Source organism: Anomaloglossus baeobatrachus, chromosome 4 (genome assembly GCF_048569485.1).
Source record: "Anomaloglossus baeobatrachus isolate aAnoBae1 chromosome 4, aAnoBae1.hap1, whole genome shotgun sequence".
NCBI lineage: Eukaryota > Metazoa > Chordata > Amphibia > Anura > Aromobatidae > Anomaloglossus > Anomaloglossus baeobatrachus.
This window is the reverse complement of record NC_134356.1, coordinates 24,797,228-24,817,888: the sequence shown is the minus strand read 5'-3', so window position 1 is coordinate 24,817,888 and position 20,661 is coordinate 24,797,228.

The following is a 20,661-nucleotide window of genomic DNA, read 5'->3' as shown; positions in this document are numbered from 1 at the left end:
AGAACAATGGTGAGGGGGGGGGGTCAGTACAGAGCGCCGTGTGTGTGTTTGTGTGTGTGGGGGGAGGGTTGCAGAGCCTGATGTGATATGGGGCACAGAGCCCGATGTGTGTATGTGTATGTGTGTGTGTGGGGCACAGAGCCCGATGTGGGGCTGTTATTTCCATTGCTAGAGTGATAACAGGTCAGGTGCTGGGCAGAATACTGACAGGGAATGTGTATGGAGGGGGCGGGCAGGGGGCGAGGCTGGACACTGAGGCCGGGTGGTGGCAGCTCTGACTGAGGTTTTGCACAGGAAGTGGTCAGTTTGCTTGTGCTGAATGTAAACAAAAAGCTGCAGAGAATAAAGGGATAATTCAAGAGGAACAAAAGTCAGAAAACCAAAAATAACAATGTAGGGGTGTTTTATATGACAATACAGCACAGATAAACTCAAAATGTTTTGGTAAGCTGATGTCGGACAAAAAAAAAAAAAAAAAAATCCCTTTAATGAGTCTATGGCGCTGCTGTAATTGCTTCCAGATCACTCATTCTTCTTCCAGAGCTGCTCATTATGGCTCATCCATATGACTGCTTTTCCCTCCCACCAGCCGTGGGATCCATGGTTATTGGGGCCCCCCAGCCTAAAAATAGTAGCCTGCAGCTACCCGGGATTGCTATATCCAGTAGATGCGACAGTCTCAGTACTTTACCCGGCTCTTCCCAATTGCCCTGGTGCGGTGGCAATCGGGATAATAAGGGGTTAATGTCAGCTCACAGCTGCCACTAAGCCCTAGATTAGTAATGGGAGGCATCTATGAGACACCCACATTACTAATCTGTAAGTATAAAGAAATAAACACAAACGTCCCAAAAATCCTTTATTAGAAATAAAATACAAAAACTCCCATCCTCTTTCACCCCTTTATTAACCCCCAAAACACCCAGGTCCGATGTAATCCACAGGAGGTGCCACAACAATCTCAGCTCTGCTACATCTGAAGTCACAACGAGCGCCATAGAGAATAATACCCGCCCACTGTTAGCTTCAGGCAGAAAATCTCTGAGCCGCGCAATGAGTGGTGACGTAACTCAGGTTATTTAAGGTCACAACTGGAGGTTCCCACGGTCCTCTACCTGTGATTGCAGGTAATCTGATCTCAGTAAACTCAGGTTCATAGACCTACATCTCCTGGCAGAAAACCGTGAGTTTTTTTTGCCAAGAAATGCAAATTTGGTGATGAAATTTTGACACCATTTTCATGCATCCAATCTACACCTCCTGGCAAAAAAACGCATGTGGTTTTGATGCGGTTTGTGTTTTTGTTTTGTTTTTTTTGCCAGGAGGTGTAGATCAGGTGCATGAATATGGTGTAAAAATTTAATCATCAAATTTGCATCTCTGGGCCCAAAAATGCAAAAAAAAAAGTTCTTTCTGCCAGGAGGTGCCAACTTGGTGCTGAAATCTGGTGCAGACATTTCAGCATACCTCTTGGCAGAAAACTGGACTGAAACTGCTTCAAAACCTTTTTTTTAATTTTTGGGCCAAGATATGTAAACTTGGTGATGTGACCTCAGGTGACCTCATCTCAGGGGAGACCTGCATCTCCTGGCAGAAAACCGTAATTTTTTGCCAGGACATGTAGATTTGGTGCTGACATTTTTACAACATATTTCTGCACCCAACCTACACCTCCTGGCAAAAAAAACTGCATCAAAACTGCATGCAGTATGATATGATAGTGATGAGGTTTTTTGCCAGGAGGTGTAGATTGGGTGCAGAAATATGGTGTAAAAAATTCAGCACCAAATCTACATGTCCTGGCAAAAAATCACGGTTTTCTGCCAGGAGATGCAGGTCTCACCTGAGATGAGGTCACCTGAGGTCAGGTTACCTGTGATCACAGATGGAGGAAAATGGGAACCTTTTTTAAGAGACGGATTATGATCCCCATAGACTTATATGGGCCCCAGTAACCGGCCAGATACCCAGACTTATATGGGCTGTAACCATTTTTTTTTTAACTCGGTTAGACACGCCGATCCCGTTTATCTGGAAGTCTGCCCATCACTACTCTGAAGTGTAATTTTAGGTCACTTTTATTTTGCAAACTGCTCCAGAACTTTTATATTTGAAGGGTGCATTCTCCCAACAGCAATTTTAAGATCTCTCCACAGGTGTTCAATGGGATTAAGATCTAGACACATTCCTAGCCACTCCAGATGTCTCCAGTGCTCTGTTTCCATCTACCCGAGCATCCCCAATGCTCAATCGAGTATCGAGCAGTGGCGAGCATGCTCTCTCATCATTATTATAGATAACTGTGCACCCCGCACCTCAAACCTCATATATAGATCCAGGCCTTGAAATCTTAGTATCTGGAATGGACCATTTGTTTACACTGGTTACAAAGTGATAGGTCACAAGTGAAAAGCAAACAGACCAATATAATTAATCTGTTTACATAGACATATTTCTCACATGGACCAACAGTCTATGAATAAAAACAAAGAAATCACTGCATATAGTACTATCATCCTTTTTTGGGGAGGTCAAGATTCACCTACACGTCAAGGGATACTCAAATAAAAAGTTTGCAACCACCTGAAGCTGACTAAAGGCCGCTTAAAGCCCCCGTCACATTTAACGACTAACCAATCATCCCGAAAACGATGTGACCTGATAAGGATCGCTGGTAAGTCGCTGCGAGGTCGCTGGTGAGATGTCATACAGTCAGATCTTACCAACAACGCAGTAACGATCAACGACCTGTATAACCACCTCGGTGGGCGTTGGGATTGTGTTAGGAGGTCGTTGGTAGGTGTCAAACACAGCGATGTGTCCTGCCCAGCAGGACATCGCCTTTGAAGAAAATGGTCCCAACCATGCAGCAACGACTAGAGATCTCACAGCAGGGGCCTGATCGCTGGTAGATGTCACACATTACAAGATCGTTGCTGCGTCACAGAAACGGTGATGCAGCAACGATCTCGGTAGCGATCTCGTTGTGTGTGACGGGGCCTTTACACATAGCAACATCGCTAACGAGATGTCGTTGGTGTCATGGAATTCGTGACTCACATCCGGCCTCGTTAGCGTTGTCGTTGCGTCTGAAACGCACGAACGACCGTTAACGATCAAAATTACTTATCTAATCATTGATGCGTCGTTCCTTTCCCGATTATCGTTGCTGTTGCAGGACGCAAGTTGTTCGTCGTTCCTGCAGCAGCACACATCGCTACGTGTGACACCACAGGAACAACGAACAACACTGTACCTCGGCCGCCCGCAATGAGGAAGGAAGGAGGTGGGCGGGATGTTCGGCCCGCTCATCTCCGCCCCTCCGCTTCTATTGGGCGGCCGCTTAATGACGCCGCTGTGACGCCGAACGAACCGCCCCCTTAGAAAGGAGGCGGTTCGCCGGTCACAGCAACGTCACTAGGCAGGTAAGTATGTGTGATGTGAACTAACGATATTGTGCGCCACGGGCAGCGATTTGCCCGTGATGCACAAACAACGGGGGCGGGTACGATCGGCAGTAACATCGCTAGCGATGTCGCTGTGTGTAAAATGGCCTTAGGGATATATCAGCAAAGCCAAAACATGCAAATTGTAGCACAGAACCAATCCATATATACCGTATCCAAGCATAACCTGACACTTTACCTTTTTTAATATGTATCTATTGTCCTGCATTTGGTTGGGGTTACACTCATGCAAGAGAATAAATTATGTTAATGTCACTCTTATCAACCTCAGATCCGAGTTTGATTACAGTGTCAGATTAATTTGATCTGATTCTCACATGCAAGAATGTAGCACAGATGAGAGGATGGAGGATGAATTTTCTCCATCTTCTCCATTCTATGAATTCACAAATATTGGACTGCACTCAGATGTCATCCGGGACCTAGCTGTCTCTGCTCAGAGTGGTGCTTGCGCCACTCCAGGCAATTTAACCTCCTGAAGTCTGCGATCAGTGTGATTGCAGCAGTCAGAAGGCAGGAAAAGGGATCTCTTACCTCTGTCTGGCGAACAGGTCCCTGGAAAGTGATCACGGGGGCCTTATCGCTACCATAGTAACCCTGGGTCATTACCAAGATGACCTATGCTTACTGAACGATGGATCGCCTCACAGACCAGGGCACCTATGTCACCTGCCTTTCCTCCAGCAAGGTCCCGCGGTAAAGACCGCGAGGCGTAGGTGCAGGGAAACCCGTTGATGTCACAAGGTGAATCGTGTTCATGCCGGTGGATCTGCAGGAAACCCCGGTGATCCATTGGCATGAATGCAATTCAGCTTGTGACGTCGCTCAGCTTACCTACAGTCACTTGTGACTGTGTCACTAATCGGAGTGACGTCACTGCAGATCACGGCTCACTGTCTGCCTGCAGTTACAGCATTCGGTTATGTTCCATGATCACACACTGTAGGTTCAGATGTATCAGTGCTGGAATCTTCGTGGGAACTTATGTCGATTATGTCAGACCTTCAGGGGTGTTTTGGGGGTTAATAAAGTGGTGAAAGAGGGTGCTTTTTTGTCTTTTATTTCAAATAAAGGATTTTTCCGGTGTTTATGTTTATTTCCTTTCACTTACAGATTAGTGATGGGGTATGTCATAGACGCCTGCCATCACTAATCTAGATCTTAGTGACAGCTGTGGACTGTTATTAACCTCTTATATTACCCTGATTGCCACTGCACCAGGGCAATTGGGAAGAGCCAGGTAAAGCGCTGGGCTTGTCACATCTACTAGATGAGACAATTTCTGCCGGCTGCAGGTTGCTATTCTTAGTCTGGGGGGCGGCCTAATAACCATAGGACTCCCCAGGCTGAGAATACCAGCCTCCAGCATGTCGGGCTTTATCATGGCTGGGTATCAAAACTAGGGGGGACCGCACATTGGTTTTATCTAAATTATTTATTTAAATAATTAAAAAAAAGCCACATGTGGTTCCTCTTAGTTTGATACACAGCCAAGATAAGCACAGGGCTGGGGCCTGCAGCCTGTAGCTGGCTTTATCTGTGCTGGTATAAATATAGGGAGGACTGTACACCAATTGTTTTATGTATTTTATACCATGATATAGACCCGGAGACAGTGCCTGTGATTCCAACCAATCAACAGATACTGTCTGTGGGAGGGGTCTGACTGCAGCAATCAAGACACATCACTGGGCAGGGAAAGCAGTGAATATTGATTAGTTATTCATTAATTGTTTGGCCCAGAAGTAATGCTGCAGCCACGGGAACTCTGTAAGTATATACTGCTTTAACCCTTTTGCTTTCTTTTTTTTTACTGTGGCCAATCTCAGCCATGCCAATACTTGACATGGGAGAGGAAGGTGTTAGGTTGACCTAACGGTCACAGCTGTTGCCAGCGATGTCCGAATGCAGAGAGGGTACCGGTGTGTCGTCCCCCCCCCCACCCCCTCTGCTATTCCGTCTCAATGAAAACAAGCAGACGTTGTTATACACATAAGACTGGAGATGTGTGGCTCCGAATAGAAGAGTATATTATTTTGTTTACATTACAAGGTTATACAGAGTTGATTAGGGCGTAACTATGCAGCATACATATTCATTAAAGGCGTGAATTACATATTCCCAGCAAGAGAAATTAACATAATGACTTATACTCCAATAATATGATGTTTTTCAGTCGTCTCTAAGTCAAAACATTCTGCGTCCTTGAGGTTGGTCTCACAGTTTATTACGTAAATAAGTCTGGTTTGGTCTTGCCAGGGAGAATGAATTTCTATTATTTTCCAAGTCAGTGAAAAAGGTTAACTCTTTCCTCACAATGGTTTTTGCCATCCGATCATTTACCGATCCTTGGAAAGATCTTTTGCGGTAAATGATCGGATCCCGATCCGGCCAAAGATCGTACGATTTTTTTCCCAATCTTTGCTTATCAGGATCGCTCATCTCTATTGCAGGGAACCCCAGTGACGTAAAGAAGGACAAAAAAAGCAATGTGGCCATTACACATGCATTTTTTCCTGCTTTTTCACTTACTCCATTGAAGTAAATTGGGTGAAAAAGCAGGAAAAAACGCTAAAACAATTGACATGTTGCTTCTTTTTTCAGTGTAGAAATTTGCTGAGTTTTAGGGTGCCAGTTAATAATAATTAATAAGAGTTACTGGATCTTTTAAAGGGGAGTTATTACAAATATTTACAATGACATACATAAGGGAAACCTAGCAGGGTTTGGGAACCTATGGCTCTCGAGCCAGATGTGGCTCTTTTGATGGCTGCATCTGGCTTGCAGACAAATCTTTAATAAAAAAAAATGTATTTTTCAGTTTGTAAAACGCACTTTTTTCCCCCCAAAACTGGGGAAAATGGGATTGCATCTTACAAACTGCATATGGCTTACCAGGGTGGCAAAGGTGGCGCAGGGTCGGCGATACTGCGGCTCGTGGGGTGTCGCGGTGGACTGCGGGCTGCTTTGAATCTCCCGCAGTTGACGAGATCGACTTCAAGAAAATGGCTGTGGAGGCGGTGCGTGTGCAGATAGGACTCTGCGGACATTTTCTTGAAGTCCATTGCGTCGATCTGCGCATTCGCAGCGGCCATTTTCTTGAAATCCACTGCGTTGATCTGCGCACGCGCCGCAGCTATTTTTTTTAAGTCAATCTCGTCATCTGCGGGAGGTTAAAAGCATCCCGTCGGTGGATCAATGGCACCCGCTGCCGTGACACCCCACAAGTCCGCAGCAGTATCGCCGACCCTCCGCACACTGACCCTCTTGAGCCGCGACACCCCCTCCTCCATGCCTGCAGCATCATCTACCCTGCCTCCTGGGACCTTCTGAGCTGCTCCACCACCGCCGCTCCCTGTGGTGAGTATGGCTCTCACGGAATTATATTTTAAAATATGTGGCGTTCGTGGCTATCTCAGCCAAAAAGGTTCCCGACCCTGGGTTAGAGGGTCCAGTCTTGACAAATGTATGTGCAATGTTTTCAATTTCATGTGGGTGGCATCTTGCTATATAGGTGAAGATCTTCATATCAAGAGGCCTGAGGACAGGTTTACACTCTATTTGGGTTGGAGTCTTGATGTCCATTGCAAGAACAATGGTTTGTATTCCAGTTGAACAAGGGATTGTTTATCAATGTACATTACAATAAGCCACAAACAGGACATTCAAATCATAAACACCACAGGCGTTATGTATCTTCAAAGAGGCTAAAGGCTCCTGTTCAATTCACATGAAGATGCAACCTTTATCCATTGATAGAACAAAGGTCAGATCACCATAGAATCCACAATGGCCTTCTTGCCTCACAGGTTATGCAACTCTTCACTGTGAATGGAGTCACTGTCTGATCTTTCGTGTATTTTTTTCAGCTGTATCACCTAACACATTTAGCTGTCCGCCTCCGTATGCACCATTGTATTTAATTGCTCCAATCGCGCATACGCCCAAATCTAGATGGAAGTGCAGCACCCTGGAGTTACAGGTGCCACAGAGGACTGTATTACCCCGGGTTCCTGGAAGACCAATGCTGGTAACTGCACTACACACACATAAACTGCCCTCTTCCCAAGCTGAACAACAGGTTAGCAACGGGTTTAGAGGGGTAGCTGCCCATTGGCTGGTGCCTGCCGACTCCAGTAGCCAGAAGCTCAGGGTAGGGGAGTGGTCAGTTTGACAGTTGAGAGTAGTCTGAGAGGATGGTGAGAGGTGAAAAAAGTGTCGGTTGGAGAAGATGGTCGGTGTGTGTGGGGTCAGAAGGACATCCCAGTGAACTACAGAGGAGATCGGTCGCCTGAAGGGGAATAGAGCCAGTACCTTAAGGGACCGAGCACAGCGGTGTACAGGACCCTTGTTCGGACGGAATCCTGCAGGTGATCGGGGACTTTCACGGTCCGTCACCACCAAAGAGTACGGGGCACAGTAGCACAGTGGGAACCCGGAAACAGGGACAGGAGTCCAGCCCTTAAATTGTTTCAAGCTGCCTGTCAGACGTACTCAGGGAAGAGACAGACGGAAAGACCAGGGAGGGACCCTAAGATGCTCCAGGCCACAGGGACCCTGAACTTAATAAAATGCAAAGGAGGAAGAGTTCATTGGGTCGCCATACCAGCACTGGGACTAAGGGAACCTGGGACCCAAAGAACCAGCACGAACCGGGTTGCTGTACCAGGCAACTGTAAGTAAAGAACAAGTTGCACTGCAGTCCCTGTGTACGTCTGAATTCTTTCTGCACCCCTACAACAGTCAACATCCACACTGGGGCTCAGCCCTACTTGCGGAGGGCCTTGTCACCTAAGCTGCTTATTAACACCAGCCCCAGCAGTGAGCGACTATGCAGCGGCGGCTTCTACACATTGCCGCATACCGCAAGTGGCGTCACAGACATTAAAAACTATCTATCCCCTGTAAATATAACCCCTTTTATTAGCGGCCCCTAGGGTCACGAAATCGGGAACAGGCCACCGCTGACATAGACTCTGAGAACCGGACGCCTAGGTCCGATTAGCTCCCATGCAGGCCCTGGGGAACTGTAACACCCCTTGAATATAAGATCAAAGGGTCTGAAACCCAAGATCCCTGTTGCTCAGTTTATACCTGGAGCCTCGGCCACAGGAGCTAGAACACCACATCTCCATATGCTGTATTGGGGCAGCTCAGATCACATACACTTCAATGCTACCTGAGTTAAAGGCAACCTTTCACCAGGTTTTTCCTTTATGAGCTGCGGCCACCAACAGAGAGCCCTTATATATGGCATTCTAGAATACTGTATATATGAGCCCAGGCCGCTCTGTAGGACGTAAAAAACCACCTTTATAATACTCACCTAGGGGGCTGTCCGGCGCCTCTTCCATCTTGTGGGATCGCCGTCCTCCTGCCTAGACCCGTGTGCATGACGCAGTTTGCGTCATTCACAGAGAGGTCTCCATTTTGCTCCTGCGCATGCGCACTTTTATCTGCCTTGCTGAAGGCAGATCAAAGTACTGTAGTGCACATGCAAGTCCGATCTTTGACCATTTCTCGCACATGCGCATTACAGTACTTTGCTAGGAGCGCAATAGAGGCCTCTCTGTAAAATTAAGCAGTATGCGTCATGCTCACAGGGCAGGGCAGGAGGATGGCGATCCCAGACGATTGAGGGAGTGCCAGACTGAGAGCAGCGACACCCATCGGACCGGACCGCCCCCTAGGTGAGTATTATAAGGCTATGTGCGCAAACTGCAGAAAATTTCTGCACCTCAAAACTACACCTTGTGGCAGAAAAATGCACCTCTGGCTGAAAAACGAATAAACAAAACACATGCGTTTTTGCTACGTTTTCGATGCGTTTGTGCCATGTTTTGGTGCGTTTTTGCTCCTGTGGTTTTTTTTAACATTGTCAATGGCAAAACGCAGGGAAAAATGCAGAAAAGAAGTGACATGCTGATTCTTTTTTCTGCAACTAGGCAAAAAAAGGAAGCATCATGCGCACAGTCTTTCTGAAATCTCAAAGACTTTGCTGGGCAAGGACAGCATGCGGTTTAGGGCCAAACTGCACCCAAAAACGCCTCGAAAACGCAGCAAAAAATGCAGCAAGAAACGCACTTTGCACACAGGACCTAAAGATGGGGTTTTTTTTACATCAGGGGGAAGGGAGAACAGGTGTATGCCACGCTGTCACTAGAAAATCCAGATGTTGATTATTTAAAATTTCTTTTATTCACGTCGACGCGTTTCAGAGTGCTCAGTCTCCTTCTTCAGGACATTCAAGAAAAATTCAAGATGTCCTGATGAAGGAGACTTAACTCTCTGAAACCCGTCAACCTGAATAAAAGAAATTTGAAATAATCAACATCTGGATTTTCTGGTGACAGCGCGGCATACATCTGTTCTCTCTTCCCCCTGATGTTTGATTCAGCTACCCGGGGCTGCGGCGGTTGCCATCTTTGATACATATTTAAGAGTTGTGACTGGCATAACCCTAATAGGTGAGTGCAATCGGCTTGTTTTACCTATTAGCTTACCTGGTAAGACCCTATTCTGCGCTTTCTTCCACAGTTTATTGTATAAAGCAGTTTTTTACGTTATACAGAGCGTCCTGGGCTCTTAAACACAGTACAGTGGAACCTTGCTTAACGAGAACAATCCGATCTGGGACTGTGCTTGTTAACCAAGTTACTCGTTCAGCAAAGCAAGATTTCCCATAGGAAATCATTGCAATGCAGGCAATTCGTTCCACAACGTGTTAAATGTCCCATCCTGGTCCCCTATTCTGTCATTCCACACATGCACAAACACACACAAACACGTACAAACACACAAACACACACAAACACACATGCACACACGCACACGCACATATTATATGCTCACCTTACCTTCCGTTCCATCGCCAATCTCCTGGGACTTGCTGTTCTCTAGTACGGGGCCTGGCTGTGTATCGCGTTACCATAACGACGAGGGAGGAACCCCCCGGCCAGAGTGCTGACGTCAAAGGCAGAGCCACTTGCCTCTGATTGGCCAGCGCGCTGCCTTTCAGTAGAGCCGACAGGAAGTTCCTCCCTCGTCGCTATGGATGCCAATACACAGCCTGGAGTAAAGCGGCGAACTACAGGACCCAGGAGGCCGGCGATGAAACGAAGGTACACTATATTATATTATATGCTCACCTTATCTTCCGTACCATCGCAGGCCTCCTGGGTCTTGTAGTTCACCGCAAGGACGTCACGATGTACCTGGGAACTACAAGAACCATGAGACCGGCGGTGGAACGGAAGGTAAGGTGAGCATAATACTGTATGTGAGTGCGTGTGTGTTTGTGCGTACATGTGTGTGTTTGTGTGGACTGCAAGTGCGGGTCAGAGCGCGGTGGATGTATGGAACCGGAAGTGTGTGCGGTGAGGATTTCGCTCGTACAGCAAAGCTTTCTCGTAAAGCGGGTTACAAATTTACAGAAAGCTTTGCTTGTTAAGCGAAATTCTCGTTAAGTGGGTTACTCGTTAAGCGAGGTACCACTGTATTCTGGAATCCTATATATAGGGACTTACTGGTGGTAGCCGCAGCTCATAAGGGTAAAATCCTGGTGACAGGTTCCCGTTAAAGTACCAGTGAATGGCCACTGCAAGGTGTATGGAGCTGTTATGTTACAGCTCTGTTCAATGTAAACCTTTGGTGGCCGATGCTGTACGATACATTATATATGGTAGTTATATCATAAATACAGCTGGCGGCAGCACCGAAAAGTGTCCGTACTCCGCTAGTGGTGTCTCCTCCTGCTCAGACTTCATAAGGATGTGAATTATACGGAGGGGCTGTCACTGTATTCGCGGGGAGAGGGGTGGGGTGTCACCGAGCGTGTGTCACTGTCCCTGTTTTTGCATTGATTTTCTCCAGGGTCTCCAGTTTCCTCCCACACTCCAAAGACATACTGATAGGGAATTTAGATTGTGAGCCCCAATGGGGAAAGTGTTGCTGAGGTATCTAAAGCGCTGAAGAATTAATGGCGCTATCAAAATGAATAAATATTATTATGTGTGGCTAATGTGGCTGCCATTATTAAGCCCTCCTCATATAAAAGTCAGCCATTATCTTATCAGACATGGTACCTCGGGGAGTATAACCCTGGGATGTATCACCTCACACACAGCTCTGTGTGGGCCCCGGGCTAATAATTACCGAATCTTCTTCCTCATGATCATTTCATCCCTTCAAACTTAACACAGATTTTCCAGATGTAACTAAAGGTGACATTAAGAACCAAACATGGAGGGTGATGAGGATAAAATGGAGGATTTCCTCACCTCTGCCACAAATCACCTCAGGGGCAGCATCACTCAGAAAGACGTCATCTCTCCTCACAGCACAGAGGCCGACTGACATTTTATCCCCTCCCCTCCGGCTCCTCCCCTCCTGTTTCTCCTCTCTGGCTCCTCCCCTCCCAGCTCATGGGTATAATATAATATGAGGTCCATTCCTTGCAAGATAAAAAGAAGAAAATATAATTTTACAAATGGAATAGATATTAATCATTATAGAATGAATAACGTATGTAAACAGTGACTGTGTAAGGGGTGGGCAGACCCCTTAAAAAGTGGTGTAGTGTTACAGTTAACATAGATGTTGTTTAATAAAAATGTTTTATCACATACACTGTTTTTAGGGGTTCCCCTAGTGGCCGGGTGGGACGGCTGTCCCCATAGGAACAGGGTAGAGAGAAGGAGGAGCCGGCAGAGGAAAGGGGAGGGAAAAAAAGTTGTTTTAAAAAAAAAAAAAAAAGGTTAGAACCAGCAGTTGAGTCCGGGACGGGAGAGAAGAAGCAGAAGGGGCAGAGTGTGGGAACTGGGTGAACAGGAAAGCCGGAGAGAAGAAGAGAAAGAGTAGCCTCAAGTGCGAAGCAAGACTGGTGTGGGTCCAGTCTGTGTTAGCCGGAGTGGGAGCCAGGTGAAGTGGATTAGCCGGGCACATCCCCACTGGAGGAGACGTCAGGAACAGGTTTTTTTCCCCTAGCAAAAGTGTGAAGTCATCTACTGTGTTTTGCCTCTGTGATGGAGAAGTGCTCAATAAACAAGCCTGCTGGTTCAATTGATCCACATCTACAGAGTCTTTGTGCAACTGACGGCGGCATCTACACCACCGCACTCTGCCCCACCATGTTATCTCCTGTCCCTAAAGTGACGGCGGAGCCAGGGGTAAGCCTGAGCGAACCCGGGGCCACGACAATCCCCGAGGCACCCCTGGCACCCCGTTACAACTGCACCAGCAGAATAGTGAGTGCAGCTCTGGAGTAAAATACAGGAGGTAACTCAGGATCAGTACAGGATCAGTAATGTAATGTATGTACACAGTGACTGCACCAGCAGAATAGTGAGTGCAGCTCTGGGGTATAATACAGGATGTAACTCAGGATCAGTAATGTAATGTATATAAACAGTGACTCCACCAGAAGAATAGTGAGTGCAGCTCTGGGGTATAATACAGGATCGGTAATGTAATGTATGTACACAGTGACTCCACCAGCAGAATAGTGAGTGCAGCTCTGGGGTATAATACAGGATCAGTAATGTATGTACACAGTGACTCCACCAGCAGAATAGTGAGTGCAGCTCTGGGGTATAATACAGGATCAGTAATGTAATGTATGTACACAGTGACTCCACCAGCAGAATAGTGAGTGCAGGTCTGGGGTATAATACAGGATCAGTAATGTAATGTATGTACACAGTGACTCCACCAGCAGAATAGTGAGTACAGCTCTGGGGTATAATACAGGATCAGTAATGTAATGTATGTACACAGTGACTCCACCAGCAGAATAGTGAGTGCAGGTCTGGCGTATAATACAGGATGTAACTATATGATCAGTACAGGTTATGTAATGTATGTACATTGCTCATCCCTGCAACTCTTCCACATAACAGTACCATCCAATTAGATCACCGTCTTCTGAGATCTCCAGGAGCATGTACATGGCTGCTGATGTTGACACTCTCTTCATTGTGGGGCTCTTGCTCCAGAATGGATTAGAGGGTCAAATCTGTAGTGTGCGCACATGGCCTTAAGGACAATGGTTTATATTTCAGAGCCACAGGGGTTGTGTGCAGATATACAATACACAAGGCCAGAGATACAATCTCCATTTCACATGTAGTTCAACTCTATACTCCATCAACAATACAAAGGGCAATATACCAAAGGGCACAAAACTGCCTTCCTGCTTCACAGGTTTTGTGACCCCCACAGCACGTCTATCTCTGATGAAATTTGTGGATCAAGTAGTGAGTTCAGTGATTCATGTTGGGCTGCTTTCATATCAGTGTTTTTTAACTGGATTTTTTTTGCCGCAAAACCGGATCCTTTACAACTGCGTTGTCATTTCAATTGATTTGCAATGGAATTGCGGCAAGATGCAGTCACATGCGGTTGCGTGCGTCATACACTGGATCCGTTGTTTTGCGGTATTTTAACTTTTTTCAAAACAGTTACTTGTAGCGGGTTTGACCTCGGTCAAAATACTGCATGTGACTGGATCCGTGATATTGCTGCGGTAGATGCAATGCAGTTCAATAAGCGCCGGATTCTGCTGTTCCGGAAGACACCGCATTGTGATAGGCAGGATCCTGTTTTCTATACTGAGCATGCCCAGTACAGAAAACTGTTCATCTCTCTCTCTATCTTCTCGCTCTCTTTTCTTTCTCTCTCACAAAAAAACGTTGATGTGAAAGTAGCCTTACACATATTATGGATATTGTCCATGTTAACTTCCAACACACTCCACCAGCAGAATACTGAGTGCAGCTCTGGAGTATAATACAGGATGTGTGGCGCCCTGGACAAGCCAGGACGTCACAAGCACTACACCAACACACCCCACACTCCCGGTCAGGCACACCGAAGTCAGACAAAAACCCTTGTTGCCTTCCTCCAGGGGCTGATGTCCACGCCAGGGGGTGGAGCCAGGCAGTTGGTCTCCGCCCACCGAGGAGTTCACAGTCCTGGAGGCGGGAAAACAGTGAGATAGAGTTTGTAGGAGGAAGTGAGAGGAAGGGAAGTGGCAGTAGAGCAGACTGAAGTTGGTCCGGGTGTGTGGCCCGGACAGAGCAGCAAGGTTGGCAGACGGTGGTGACCGTCTGCAGGAGAGGCCGATTGGAGCAGACCATAAGGACCGTGGATGGGCGGTGGCCCGGCGGTACCGGACCGGTACGCAAAGATAAGCCAGCACCACCCGGCAGGGGTTTACGGACCCTGACAAGGCTAGGAGTTGCCGTGAATTTGTCAAATCCGTTAGCGAAGGGAACCTCCTGGGTTTCCCAGCAGCCAAGTCCCGACAGAAGGCAATAGTCCAACCAAGAGAGGGAAACACAGCCACCGCCAAGGCTACCGTTCCCAGGGACAGAGCCTGCGGGCAAAAGGGGCTCCTCCAGCCCATATCTAAGCTGGGGAGCGGGTTACCGGTGGGAACCCATTGGAACCAAACATTACACAGGTGCAGGGAAAGGCAGTCACCATCAACCTGCCGGGAGCAGAAACACCGCAGCCGTCTGTGGGACCCGTCCATCCAGCTGTGTGTTTTACCGAGAACTGTGTCTTCATCATTGGCTGAGTGAGTACCACCGTGCCGTGTGGCACAGCGCTGCCCCCGCGACCCTGCACCTCACCAGGTCCCGCAACCCGCCTGCCATCCATCCCTACCTACCCCATCTCCGGGCCCCGGGACAACCAACCCCCTACCCACGGAGAGGAGAACTAACATCCAGGCTGCTCCCTGTCATCGCTCCCGGGATCCCCGTCCAGAGCAGCGGTGGTGTCACCAATCTCACCACAACCGTGGGTGGCGTCACGGACAATATCAAAACCCCCACAATCAACCCCCTTTTCACTCACGGGCGAGGAACGCCGCTCGAGTCCCCGGGATCCGGCCCACCGCTCGAGCCACCACCGAGCAGCAGCAGCCGGACCCGAGCAGTGGGTGAGCGCAGCGTTCCCTCCTCCGCCCGCGACAACTTGGCGTCACGAACAGGATCTTACCGCTCTGCCGTCTGGTAGAGGTGCGCCTTGTGACCGCCGGAGGTGTCCGGCCGAAAATTTGGAGAAGCCGCCATCTTGGGCGCGAAAAAAATTCCAGCTCGAGCGTCTCCTCGAGCAGTGGAGGCGCGAAGGCATAAACCCCGCCCCTGTAGAGGAGGAGCCGGAAAGGGACTAAGGGGGATGGAAACAAGATGTCTGCGCCCGACGAAGCCGCTGGAGGAGCGGCGGACGCAGTCGTGGGAGCACCCGTAGATGGGAATGGGCCTGCCCAGGTCCCGGCCGTGCTGGCGGGGGGCGCCGCGGCCCCAGCTCTCGCTCAGGTGATGCCGTTCTCTTTGCCCTATGTGCCCGGAGCTGCCTGGCTACCACAGTACGATGGGAAACCTGATGCCTTGCAGGTTTTCCAGAAGAAGCTTAGTCCGCTACTAGAACTGTACCCCCTGACTGATAAGCAACGTGCAGCGCTAGTGCTGGGGCAGCTAACCGGCGTGGCTGAGCAAGAGGCGGAGACCTGGGCCGAGGGGGACCGGTCCTCTGTAGCCACCATCTTTGAGAAGCTGCAGACTGCCTTTGAGACCCGTACCGAGGCAGAGTTGCGGATGCAGTTCTATCAATGCCGGCAACGGCCCGCAGATAGCATTCGGGACTATGCCTTGCGCCTGCAAACCGCACTCCGCACACTGAAGCAGGTGGACACCATCAACAGTGTGGATAGTAACAAAATGTTAAGTGAGCAGTTTGTGCAGGGAATGAGGTCCTCAGAGGACTGCAAACAACTTCGGCTGTGGGCCCTTGAACACCCTGATGTGGACTTTGCCGTATTAAAGGAACGGGCCATCAAAGCTCTGCAACCCCCCGAATCTGAAGCCCCTGAGCCAGCCGCGTGGCCGATTGAGACTGCTCCAGTCGTGGTGGCCCCTACCCCACCAGCACCTCCAGTGCCTGCAGCCCCAAGCAGAATGATGGAAGAACTCGCTGCTCAGGTTTGCCGCATGGATGGGGACCTCGCTAAGATCCTCGCCGCACTCCAGCCTCCGACCAGATCCCAGGCCCCGGTGAAGATGCAGCTCGCCGACAGCCCTGAGGACGTCCCCTGGATGCAGAGGAGAAGGGCCAATGACTCACGGTATGGACCCCCAATCTGTTACAGGTGCAGCAAACCTGGCCACTACTCCCGACGGTGTCCGTTAAACGAGCAACCCCTGGGGCCAATCCTCAGGAGTAGAACCCCATGGCCCCCCAGACTGGCGGGACCGGTACATCGGGGCCCGGCCCATCATCCCCGTGGCTGTGGACGGCATACCAGTGATGGCTCTCCTGGACACTGGATCACAGGTAACCACTATACCATACACACTGTATCAACGGTATTGGGGAAAAGACAAACTGGCTCCCCCAGACGCCAGTATGACACTGATTGCTGCTGATGGACTCCCATTGACCCAAGTGGGGTACAAACAAGTGGCCATGATTGTGGGACGAGCTGAACTGCAACACCAGGGTATGATTGTGATAATGAATGAACCCAGTGATCATAACCCGAAGGTAGTGCTAGGGACTAACGTGATGGAGCACTGTATGAGTAACGTGCTGACCCTACTGCAGCAGCTGGCCGCCACGGCGGCGGGGAGCCGACAGAGAGCTGTGCAGCGTGAGATCCGAGCCCTGATGTACCGCCAACATGTGAACTCGACAGGAGGAGAGATTGGTGGGGTGAGAGTGATGGATGTTGCCCCTTTGATTATACCTCCAAGAAGCGAGATGATGATTTGGTGTAGGGCAGCGGTAGGGCCCCAGGGGCGTGACTACCACGTCATGATAGAGCCCATGCCCTCTGAACACTGGCCCACAGTAATGGCCGCCCGAGGGGTGGTAGATGTAAAGAAGGGGAGAGTGCCCGTAAGGGTGCTGAACTGCGGGGAGGAAGAAGTCAGGCTTCCCCGGTACGCTACCCTTGCCAAGTTGTTCACCCTGGATCCCCACACCATCCGCGAGGCCATTCCCCCAACCTCACCACCTACTGCCAGCACTGACCTATCCCAAGGGGAGTTAGACGAGTGGTGTCGACAGCTACACGTAGGCACTGACGATACCCCTACACATCACAAAGAAGGGGTATACCGGGTGGTACGGGAGTATGAGCGAGTTTTTAGCAAACATCCCCTAGACTTTGGGCAGATTAAAGGGGTCCAACACCATATCCCCACCGGTGAGCACCCCCCTATCAAAGAGAGGTACAGGCCTATTCCCCCTGCACACTACCAATGTGCCAAGGACATGTTGAGGAACATGAAGGAGGCAGGGGTTATTAGGGACAGCTGTAGTCCCTGGGCCGCCCCGTTGGTACTGGTTAAGAAGAAGAATGGCTCCATGCGGATGTGTGTGGATTACCGGAAAATTAACCAGATAACACATAAGGACGCTTACCCTCTGCCCCGCATTGAGGAATCTCTGGCTGCGCTGAGAACCGCTAATTACTTTTCCACCCTTGACCTCACCAGTGGGTACTGGCAGGTGGCTGTGGCGCCAGAAGACCGAGAGAAGACTGCATTTGCCACCCCTATGGGACTCTGCGAGTTTAATAGCATGCCGTTCGGGTTCTGCAATGCCCCTGGAACCTTCCAACGGCTGATGGAATGCTGTCTGGGGCATCTAAATTTTGAGACCGTCCTGCTGTACCTGGATGATGTGATTGTGTACTCCCAGACATATGAAGCCCACCTGGAGCACCTAGCCGAGGTGTTCGCGTCCCTTGCCAAATATGGGATGAAGTTGAAGCCCTCAAAGTGTCATCTGCTGAAACCCAGAGTGCAGTACCTAGGGCATGTGGTCGGTGCAGAGGGTGTCGCCCCTGACCTGAGAAAATTACCGCCATACAGGACTGGCCGAGGCCGACCACGGTGAAGGAGGTGAGGCAGTTCCTGGGCCTGGTGGGGTATTACCGTCGCTTCATCAATGGGTACACGAACATGGCTGCCCCCATGCAAGACCTCCTCGTGGGACAGACCAAAGGTGGTAGACCCCTAGGAGCCCCATTGGTGTGGGAAGAAAGGCATGAGGAATCCTTCCGTCAGCTGAGAGCGCCCCTGACCAGAGAAGAAATCCTAGCATACCCTGATTACAACCACCCCTTCATCCTTTACACCGATGCCAGCAATGTAGGCTTGGGGGCAGTCCTATCCCAGGTCCAAGACGGAAAAGAAAAAGTGATTGCTTATGCCAGCCGGAAGCTCCGACCGACTGAGAGGAACCCTGAGAACTACAGCTCTTTCAAGCTTGAATTCCTGGCACTGATGTGGGCTATCACCGAGCGGTTCTGCCATTACCTGGCAGCAGCTAAGTTTGCCGCTTTCACGGATAATAACCCGCTGACCCACCTGGACACAGCCAATCTGGGTGCCTTGGAACAGCGGTGGGTGGCAAGGCTAGCCAACTACGATTTCACCATCAAGTACAGGGCCAGCCGTGTCAACGTTAATGCCGATGCACTCTCTCGGATGCCCCACCTGTCGGAAGGAGGGCCCGAGGATGACGACCTCGAAGAGATTGAGTTGCCCGCATTTCATCGGCCGCCAACTGAAAAGGTGCATGTCCATCAACAACGGGTAAACCTGGACCCGCTGCCCAGCCAGGAGTGGCAAGAAGCTCAGGACCAGGCACCCGCTGTCCGCCTGGTCAAGATCCTGGTGGAACAAGGTGCTGCTGGGATAGACCCTGCCGCCCCAGCCGAAGCCCAAACGCCTGTGGCGAGAGCGGACCCGGCTGTATCTATACCAAGGGAAGTTGTACCATAAGCTGATTAACCCAAAGACCCATGAGAAGATCCGCCAGTTGGTGATTCCCCAAGCTAATGTGCCCACCGTCCTGCAAGCATACCATGATGGTGCCGGACACTTCGGATGGAAGAAACTAGAGATGCTGTTGAGAGAGCGGTTCTATTGGAGTGGAATGCGGGAATCTGTAGAGGCCTGGTGCCGAGAGTGTGGCCCTTGCACGCTGAGAAGGAAGGACGCGGCCAGCCAGAAGGCGCCCTTACACCCGATCGTTACACATCAACCGCTAGAGCTGTTTGCCCTGGACCATGTAAAGCTCACCCCCAGCCGAAGTGGGTACACCTACGCTCTAACCATTGTAGACCACTATTAAAGGTTCATGGTGGTTGTCCCAGTCAAAGACCTAACCGGCCGTACCGCGGCTAGAGCATTCCAGGCTTATTTCTGCTGACCACATGGATACCCTGAGAAGGTGCTTACTGACCAAGGCCCGGCCTTTGAAGCGGAGGTATTCCATGAATTTTGTCAGTTGTACGGCTGCAAGAAAATCCGGACCACGCCTTACCATGCCCAAACCAACGGCATGTGTGAAAAGATGAACCACCTGGTCCTGGGCCTCCTCAAGACGTTGCCGCTGGAAGAGCGGAACCTGTGGCCGGAGAAGCTACTTGACCTGGTCGATATGTACAACAATATCCTTTCCAGCTCAACAAAATGCACCCCAGCATACCTGATGAGGGCTCGCCCTGGCCAGCTACCGGTGGATCTGGACATGGGATTGGAAGCCCCAGAAGCACTCCCTTCGACAGCTGAATGGGACAGGTAGACCCCCACTTAGGTACAAGGAAACTACTCTTTAGGGGGGGGAACTGTGTCTGTGTGTGTTGAAAGTACCGTTGTAAAAGTTTAAAGAATGATAAGTAAATGATTGATGAGAAGTTTACCTGATTTGAACCCTAATTTGAACTGGTCGTTGCTGGCAACTGGTCCCCGTTGGGACCCCTTACAACCACTGCGTAGGAACTACTACGGACAAGCCTGAGAACTAGCAGGGCAACCACGAACTTGTGGTTTGTAAATAAAAATGTTTTTATGGCTAAACCGTTACCGCCTCCGGAGAGGCTGATTTGGAGGATGGGCCTGGAGGGAAGTGATGGCCCAGGCCCGCCACTACCGCAACCGATGGCGATCCTCCGGGGGTTTCAGGGGTTCCCCATGGACGTGGGTCCCCATGAAAAGGACAGAACCCGCTCGGGTAACTTGTGCTGGACTGGGGTCAAGGGGTGCTGCCCATTTGCTTAGGGGCAGCATCAGGGCCAGGTTACTTGGGTGGGAGAGAGCGGAAGCCATTACCGTTTAGTAACGTTTAAGTGAATATGCCTCCCGATGTGGGAAGAAGTTATTATGCTTGTAATCTG